The sequence below is a fragment of the Euprymna scolopes genome, chromosome 41, assembly GCF_053919585.1.
Source record: "Euprymna scolopes isolate OS-2025 chromosome 41, ASM5391958v1, whole genome shotgun sequence".
In the NCBI taxonomy this organism is placed as follows: domain Eukaryota; kingdom Metazoa; phylum Mollusca; class Cephalopoda; order Sepiida; family Sepiolidae; genus Euprymna; species Euprymna scolopes.
This window is the reverse complement of record NC_136522.1, coordinates 9397700-9407091: the sequence shown is the minus strand read 5'-3', so window position 1 is coordinate 9407091 and position 9392 is coordinate 9397700. Positions and strand designations below refer to the sequence as shown.

General features: G+C 35.3%; 1 protein-coding gene across 3 annotated transcripts in view; it reads left to right on the top strand.

Moving 5' to 3' along the window:
• The first annotated feature begins 211 nt into the window (after positions 1–211).
• LOC145266335 (uncharacterized) overlaps positions 212–9392 on the top strand; it is a 43331-nt gene continuing 34150 nt past the window's right edge. Inside the window, exon 1 of one of the 3 annotated variants that reach the window (XM_080121925.1) lies at positions 212–421. The gene's annotated coding sequence lies outside the window, so the exon portion shown is untranslated. Of the gene's footprint in view, positions 435–9392 lie in introns of all 3 variants that reach the window. The other 2 variants (XM_080121924.1, XM_080121923.1) reach the window with 2 other exon arrangements.

The following is a 9392-nucleotide window of genomic DNA, read 5'->3' as shown; positions in this document are numbered from 1 at the left end:
TGCCAACTCGAAGTGGCAAAATAATATCATTGTTATTAATACGTTTTTAGCCATTTTTTCCTTCTTACTTTTAATAAGCCACTCCCATCCTAACCTACACCCTCACCTCTGGCTTTAATACACTTATTTGTAAAGAACTTCAATTATTTGGATGACTGCCTCACTGTAGAGTTGTGTTCGTTTACTATTTTTGTGTTCCCTGCCTCTAACTGGGCTAATTGACGCAGCCGCGTAGAGGCTGCTGCTGCGTCTCTTTTAAGGTAAATATAATACGCTCACGTCTCTCGTCTTTCGGCTGCGGGCTGCACTTGAAGATGAATGGCCAAGAAGAGAAGGAGTATAAAGACATTTTTTAATGTTTAATGTCTGCTGTTAAGACAAGCAAAAAGAAAAAAAGAAAAAAGGAATTGCTTAAGTCAAGGTAAAAACTTTCGGTAAGTTTTTACGATCTGCCCCAGCCAGCGTATTATAAACATCCCAACCTCCCCATGTTAAGAACGGCTTTCGGAATACCCCCCCCCCCAACCTCGAAAGCCGTTCTTAACATGGCGGTGGGGGATGGGTGGAGAGGTGATTATTCCGAAAGCCGTTCTTAATATGAGGTGGTTGGGGGTGTTTATAATACGCCGGGCGGGCGCCGGGGGGGGGGGGGAAGGGGCGCCGGGCGGGGTCGTAAAAATTTAACAAACTTTCTTTTCGTTCAGTAGAATTAGTGCCTGTGTAGAATTGTTAAATGTTTGTTAAGTTGAACTTAACAAACATTTAGAGTCAACAGATCGATTAAAAAAAAAAATAATAATATCGTTTTAAGCGAAAACAATATTACGTACTTAATTGTCATGTCGAAAATAGTAATATCTCCCAAAATTACGAAAATTCATCGAGTAGAACAATATGTTTTTAGTAAAAAAAAAAAAAAAAATCGATCACTATAGGCTACAAGTGTCCGTGTAATCTAAATTTTGCGTTTCAAGTTATGTCCCCTGTTTGTAAACTCTTCACTGTCTACTTTTATAAATCTAAGAAAAATGCAATTTTACCTAATTTTATGGATAAATTACTTTTAACTATAAATAACTTTCTATAGGGATGCCAAATTTTCGTGTAAAATCACCAAGATTTTACGCACTATCAGTCACGTCATTTTGTGTTTGTGCATACTTTTTCCGTTTTTTTTTTTTTTTTTTTTTGTGGCTATTGTTTATGTTAATTTTATTAATTAGAGGTATCCGTACATATTTTTTGAAAATAGGCACTAAAGTCAAGTTGAACCGGTAAATGTGTAGTTTAGCAGCGTAAATTTACTTATTTCATTGCAAAAAATAAATAAATAAACAACATGGTCGCCAAAAACGGTTCCATGAAAGCGCGTATAAAAAAAGGCTAAATTTGGCCTTAAAAAGGCCAATTCGTCAAAGAAAGGCCAAATTTTAAACGGCAGCCTCGAATGTCGTACAGTTCAGTTAGTCTAATGAAAAAATAAAAAATAATTTTTTTCTGATTTCATTGCAGTCTTAGGATCTAATGATGTATTTTTTTATAAAAATAAATAGTTATATAATTTTTTTGTCTGTCAAATAATTTACGCCGTTAAACTACACATTTACCAAACATTCTTAAACAATTAAAATAATTTTAAGTTGTAGTTAAAATTGTTACTTTATAATTGCCAATAGCCTTTTCTTTTTTTTTCTTTTTTTTTTTTTTTTTTTAAATATAAATGAGCATATTTTAACAAAATTGGAAAACCTTAATCGAAAATCTAAATAAACTTCATATCGCGGAATATTGGAATTTTATTCTATTTAAATCTTTTAAAAATGGATTTTTTTTTTAGAATTCTGTTGTTGTTATTTAACTAATTATAATCTATATCTATAAAAGTGAAAGTGTCTGTCTGCCTGTCTGTCTGTCTGTTTGTGTACATTTCTCGACACAATGTCAATTTTCAGTCTACAGACTCGAAATTTGATATACAGGGTATGGAGATTTGGGAAAATCTTTGTAATCCGTTTTCGGCCAGAAATTTGGCTGTTAATAAGTCAAAGTTCAACGATTTAACCTTTGAGAACTCTACCAAACTCCTCCGATAATTTTGGATATAAACAATTGAAATTTTAGATATAGGTTCCTTGAACATGGATCTTACTTAATAACTTGATTTGAGCCGAAAACAATAAATGTAAGGGATCATAATAGGGGTCAAAGTTTTTTAAAATTTGACCTCTGCGGCCTCTACCAAATTACTCAAACAATTTCTGGTCTAAACATTTGAAATTTTACATAAAGGGTATTCAGAGATAGGGCAAGCTTTTTAATCGGTTTGGGCCGAAAATTTGGGCTACCAATATATAAATGTATCTATGGATGTTTGCATATTTGCCTAAAACTTTCGACAGAGGCGATGGATTTTCACAAGATCAGTATCGTTTTGAAGCTCGACCCTTCAGACGACAAAGTAATAGAAGTTTGGTAAATTTGTTAACTTAAGTGGAACGGCTCATCAAGAACTTGTTTACGTTGGACTTGAAGATAACCATATTGTAATTAGCTGGAAAGCGGGAAAACGGAAGGCATGCAGTTCTTAGAAAGAAGCTTTGTTCATGGAATCTATGTTTAGGTTTAGGCACAGATAAAGAGTGAGGGAAATTATTGATAGTGTTTTCAGCTAGACGAGTGTTCCTTGTGAAAGTTTGGTGAGAGGGACCATAAATTGAAGCTCAGTCGAGCACTTGCCATGAAAATAACGATAAAGCAGAGACAAACTTGCAACATCTCTTCTGTGAGATAGAGGTTGCAGGGAAGAAAAAGGACATCGCCTACGAGGCTAGAAAGTCTATTTTGAACTCTATCAAGGTAGGACAAGTCCTTTCTAGCAGCTCCTGCCCAGATGTGGCAACAGTACTCCATCCTTGGACGTATCTGGCTCTTATATAGATAGAGAATTGCATCAGCAGTGAGATATCTACTGGATCGATAGAAGTATCCCACCATTTTTCCAGCGGCTTTGGCAACAGATTTGATGTACGTGTTGCATTTAAGATCAGGAGTAAAGGTCAAGCCCAGAAGCTTGTCAAAAGACGAGAGCCATTCATTTCAATTGATGCCAGATGGGGATCAGAATGTTGATGATGTAAAGATAGAAGCTTGGTTTTAGATGCATTAAAAGTAATCAGCCACTCTATTCCCCATTGTACCACGTGCTCAAGATCACAGGAGAGAGAATCGGAGAGAACTTGGTCGTTTACGGTCTTAGATGTGCTACCATTGATGGTAGTGTCATCAGCATAAATATCTATGAATGATATAAGGATGTGATTTGGAAGATCATTAATGTAGATCAGGAAGAGAGTTGAGCCCAGGATGGATCCCTGAGGAACTCCAGCATTAATACTGTGAGCTTCTGATTTTTGCCCATCAACTACTACTCTTATGAACCTATGAGAGAGAAATGATTTAATAATTGAGAAGACATTTCAAGCTATACCATAGCTGGAGATCTTGTGAAATAAACCTTTATGCCATACCCTATCAAACCTTTGACCTTTGAGAACTCTCTCAAACTCCTCCGCCAATTTTAGGTCTAAACACTTGAAATTTTAGATATAGGTTCTTTGGACATGAATTTTACTTTATAATGTGAATTTAAGCCCAAAGCAATAAATGTTAAGGGGTCATAATTGGGGTCAAAGTTTTTAAAAAATTAACCTCTGCGGTCTCTACAAAATTACTCGGTCAATTTTTGGTCTAAACACTTGAAATTTTACATAAAGTGTATTCAGACATAGGGCGAACTCTTTAATCGTTTTTGTTTTGTTTTTTTGCTGAAAATTTGGCTTCCAAGGGGTCAAAGTTCAAAAGATTTTATCTTTGCGGTCTTAATTTTGAAGTCTAAACATTTGAAATTTTACATAAAGGGTATTCAGACATGCAGCAAGCTTTTTAATCAGTTTTTGGGCGAAAATTTGTCTGTCAAGAGGTCAGAGTTGACCTTTTCAGACTCTACCAAACTTCTCCGCCAATTTTTGGTCTAAACACTTGAAATTTTAGATGTAGGTTACTTGGATCATTTTAATTTAATTTGAGCCCGAAACAATAAATGTTAAGGAGTCAAAGTTTAAAAAAATTTTACGTCTGCAGTCTCTACCAACTTTTCTCTATGATTGTTTAGGAAGCCTATTATATAGAAAGGCATTACCGTACATATTCACACTTTTTAATATATACATATGCACATAAATTTATGAACAGTACATAGGGCCCGAGCAAAGCCGGGCGGAACTGCTAGTCTATCCATCTATATCTATCTATACTCCTATAAATTCGTTTTTCTTTTGTGTGAATTGATATTCATATTAAAAACCCTCTTTTCTATTTATTTAAAAAGAAAACACAATTTTCTTATATCGTGGTTGTGGAAATTCATTCACTAGCAAAATATCTCGCTAATTTGCATATTCTTTTAAAAATTCATTTTAATTAATTCCCTATTAGATTTTTCGGTTTCCTTATGGGATGATCATCTAGAGTTAACTATTATGTGTAATTATATTCATGCAGATATTCTACATGACTTATACTTGCATAATATTTGCGTAAAATCTTTACAGTAAGCAAAAAATTGTTTCCATATATATTTATGTATACGTATATGTTTTTGTTTAATCTATTAGTCTATCTATCTATCTATATATCAATAAAAGTGAACGTGTCTGTGTATCTGTCTGTGTATCTGTGTGTCTGTCTGTGTGTGTACATTTCCCTACGCAATAACTCTGTCAACTCGAAATTTGATACACAGTGTACTGAGATTTGGGAAAATCGATGTGATCGATTTTCGGCCAGAAATTTGGCGATTAAGGGGTCAAAGTTCAATGATTTGACCTTTGAGAACTCTACCAAACTCCTCCGACAATTTTGGGTTTAAATACTTGAAATTTTAGATATAGGTTCCTTGGACATAGGTCTAACTTAATAACTTGATTTGAGCCCAAAACAATAAATTTTAAGGGGTCATAATAGGGGTCAAATTAAAAAAAATTGACCGCTTTTTTTTTTTTTTTTTTTTTGCTCAACATACACCTCCAAATACCCGGGCAACGCCAGGCACCCCTGCTACTTTATCTATAAAAGTGAACGTGTCTGTCTCTGTGTGTGTACATTTCCCTACGCAATAACTCTCTCAATTTTTAGTCTACAGACTCGAAATTTGATATACAGGGTACTGAGATTTGGGAAAATTTATGTGATCGGTTTTCGGCCAGAAATTTGGCTGTTAAGGGGTCAAAGTTCAACGATTTAACCATTGAGAACTCTACCAAACTCCTCTGACAATTTTGGGTCTAAACATTTGAAATTTTAGATATAGGTTCCTTGGACATAGATCTAACTTAATAACTTACTTTGAGCCCAAAACAATAAATGTTAAGGGGTCATAATAGGGGTCAAAGTTTAAAAAATTGACCTTTTTTTTTGTTTTTTGTGCTCAGCATACACCTCCAAACACCCGGGCAACGCCGAGCACCCATGCTAGTATAGCTATAAAAATGAAAATGTGTGTGTGTGTGTGTACACTTCCCTAACAAATAACTCTGTCAATTTTCGGTTTACAGACTCGAAATTTGACATAAGGGGTATTGAGATTTGGGGAAATCTTTTTAATCGGTTTTCAGCTAGAAATTTGGCTGATAAGGGGTCAAAGTTCAACGATTTGATCTTTGAGAACTATACCAATTTTGGATATAAACACTTGACATTTTAGATATAGGTTCTATGGACATGGATCTAACTTCATAATTTGATTGAAGCCCAAAACAATACATGTTTAGGGGTCATAATTGGGGTCAAAGTTTTTAAAAAATTGACCTCTGCGGTCTCTACAAAATTAATCAGCCAACTTTTGGTGTAAACATTTGAAATTTTAACTTTTTTTTTTTTTTTTTTTTTTTTTACAAAGGCATCACCACATTATCAAGGCCCAGAGGCCACTCAAGGATAAGGGTTAAAGAGTGCACAGTAGAAGTTGGTCAATATAGTAATCATTAGTAATGAAAATTTGGTAAATTTAATAACTTATATGGAACGGCTCATCAAGAACTTATTTACCTTAGACTTGAACACAACCATATTGTAGTCAGCCGGAAAGCAGGAAAACGGAAGACAATTCCACAGGCGTGCAGTTCTAAGAAAGAAGCTTTGTTCATGGAATCTATGTTTAGGTTTAGGCACAGATAAAGAGTGGGGGAAATTATTGATAGTGTTTACAGCTAGACGAGTGTTTCTTGTGAAAGTTTGGCGAGGGGGGACCATAGATTGAAGCTCAGTTGAACACTTTCCATGAAAATAACGATACATCAGAGACAAACTCGCAACATCTCTTCTGTGAGATAGAGGTTGTAAGGAGGAGAAAAGGACATCTCCTACGAGGCTACGAAGTCTATTTTGAACTCTATCAAGGCAGGACAAGTCCTTTCTAGCAGCTCCTGCCCAGATGTGGCAACAGTATTCCATCCTTGGACGTACCTGGCTCATATAGATAGAGAATAGCATCAGCAGTGAGATATCTACTGGATCGATAGAAAGATCCCACCATTTTTCCAGCGGCCTTGGCAACAGATTTGATATACGTGTTCCATTTAAGATCAGGAGTAATGGTCAAGCCCAGAAGCTTGTCAAAACTTGAGGCCTCCTGAAGACGAGAGCCATTCATTTCAATTGATGACAAATGTGGATTAAAATGTTGATGATGTAAAGAGAGAAGCTTGGTTTTAGATGCATTAAAAGTAACCAGCCACTCCTTTCCCCATTGTACTACATGCTCAAGATCAGAGGAGAGAGAATTGGAGAGTACTTGCTCGTTTACTGTCTTAGATGTGGTACCATAAATGGTAGTGTCGTCAGCATAAATGTCTACAAATGATGTAAGGATATGATTTGGAAGATCATTAATGTAGATCAGGAAAAGAGTTGGGCCCAGGATGGATCCCTGAGGGACACCGGCATTAATACTGTGAGCTTCTGATTTTTGCCCCTCAACTACTACTCTTATGAACCTATCAGAAAGAAATGATTTAATAATTGAGAAGACTTTTCCAGCTATACCATAGCTAGCGATCTTATGAAGTAAACCTTTATGCCATACCCTATCAAAGGCTTTAGATATGTCAAGAGCAATTGCCCTAGAAAGATTGCCACCGTCGAGAGATTTGCTAATCCTATGCGATATAACTGTAAGGACATCTGCTGTAGATCTAGCAGAACGGAAACCATATTGAGTGTCACTAAGAAGGTTATTTTTGTTGAGATGTTTGATTACTTCTGTATTTAACACAGATTCTAGCAACTTACTCATGACGCACAGGAGACTTATTGGCCTGTACTGAGAGGAGGATGAGCGATCACCTGAATTCTTAAATACAGGGCATACTGATGAGATTTTCCAGGGAGATGGGAAACTATTCTCCTTAAGACAACGTTTAAACAGTTTTGTAAGTATGGGCGCTAGTTCAGGTTGAAGTTTTTTGAGTACTATAATTGGAATACCATCAGGGCCAGTTGCTTTACTGGAATCAAGGTTTTTGATTAGCTTGGCAACATCACGTACAGATATACGTATATCACATAGCGTGTTTTCTGATACAGGAGGAAATATTGGGGGTTGGCGGTCTTGGTCGCAAAGGGTAGAATTAGCTGCAAAGTTCTTGACAAAGAGTTTGGCTTTGTCTGATGCTGACGAGATTACCTCAGGTCCATTGATAATAGTTGGGATGGAGCACACGCTTCTGTTCAGGATTCTGTTTGCTATTTGCCAAAACTGGTGGGAACCAAGCCGCTGCTCAGCTACTTTGGACTTAACAGATTGAGCATACAACTCTCTTGCGTTCCTTATTACTTTCTTACAATGGTTGCTGGCAGTCCTGAAAACGGCTTTAGTTTCCATACATCTATTACGTTTGAAGTGTATTCAGACATAGGCCAAGCTTTTTAATCGTTTTTTTTTTTTTTTGCTGAAAATTTGGCTTCCAAGGGGTCAAAATTCAAAATATATTATCGTTGCAAACTATGAAGCCAATTTTGGCTCTAAACATTTGAAATTTTACATAAAAGGTATTCAGACATGCAGCAAGCTTTTTAATCAGTTTTTGGGCGAAAATTTGTCTGGCAAGAGGTCAATATTGACAGAGTTGACCTTTTCAGACTCTACCAAACTCCTTTGCCAATTTTTGGTCTAAACACTTGAAATTTTAGATGTAGGTTACTTGGACATGGATCAAACATTTTAATTTAATTTGAGCCCAAAACAATAAATGTTAAATGGATCAAAATTGGGGTCAAAGTTAAAAAAAATTGACGTCTGCGGTCTCTACCAACTTTTCTCTATTGTAGTTAAGGAAGCCTATTATATAGAAAGGCATTACCGTACATATTCACACTTTTTAATGTATACATATGCACATAAATTTATGAACAGTACATAGGGCCTAAGCAAAGCCGGGCGGAACTGCTAGTATATATTTTTCACTATAATAATTATTAAATACCTATAGACACTAGTGTTTCATTCTTTCGGGAATCATCAGTGCAGGGTGTCATGATTAACACCAGTCGAGAGACTCGAACTCCGGCAACAGAAGTCATGTCTGGCTTCATTAGCAAGGACCCGAACCATCCGGCTACCGTCAACCGTGAGAGAGACAGTTGAAATTAAACATTTATTCTTATTAAATATCCATAACATCAGTCAGAGTGATCTAATCATTATATGACGATCTGTGCATATGAGCTAAGTTGAGCTTTATTTAAACACTTCAGCTTTATAAAATGTAGCAATTCTTATGGACCTACATTTATTTTGTTTAGTTTTCGTAACATGAAATATAGGAGAGGGGTAGAACACCTAAAAAAATATTTCCACTAATATATTTAACGAAACCTAATATGCAAGTTAAATTAAAAATGAATGAATATCGGAAATTTTATGAAAATCTGACCGTTAGTTGAGTTTTTGCTAGATTTTTTTTAAACATCGGTATGTTTACGGCTTCAAAATGATCACTACATAGGAACGTTGTTTTAAAGCGTCGATAATGTAAACACGATTTTAGTCTCGAATTTTCATTATTTTCGTATGATGTAATTTTTTTTTTAATCTTAGCAGTTTATTGTACGCTTCTTCTTTTAAATGGTACAAAAGTTAGGATGATAATATTAAATTAAATTACAGTTACATCATCTTACATATAGGAACATAAATCTGTGGCACATGTTGGAGGTATCTAACTTTCTCCTTGATGAATTTTCATAATTTTTGGATATATTGCTATTTTCGACATGAAAATTAAGTACGTAATATTGTTTTTGGTTAAAACAACATTTAAAAATAATTTGATCTA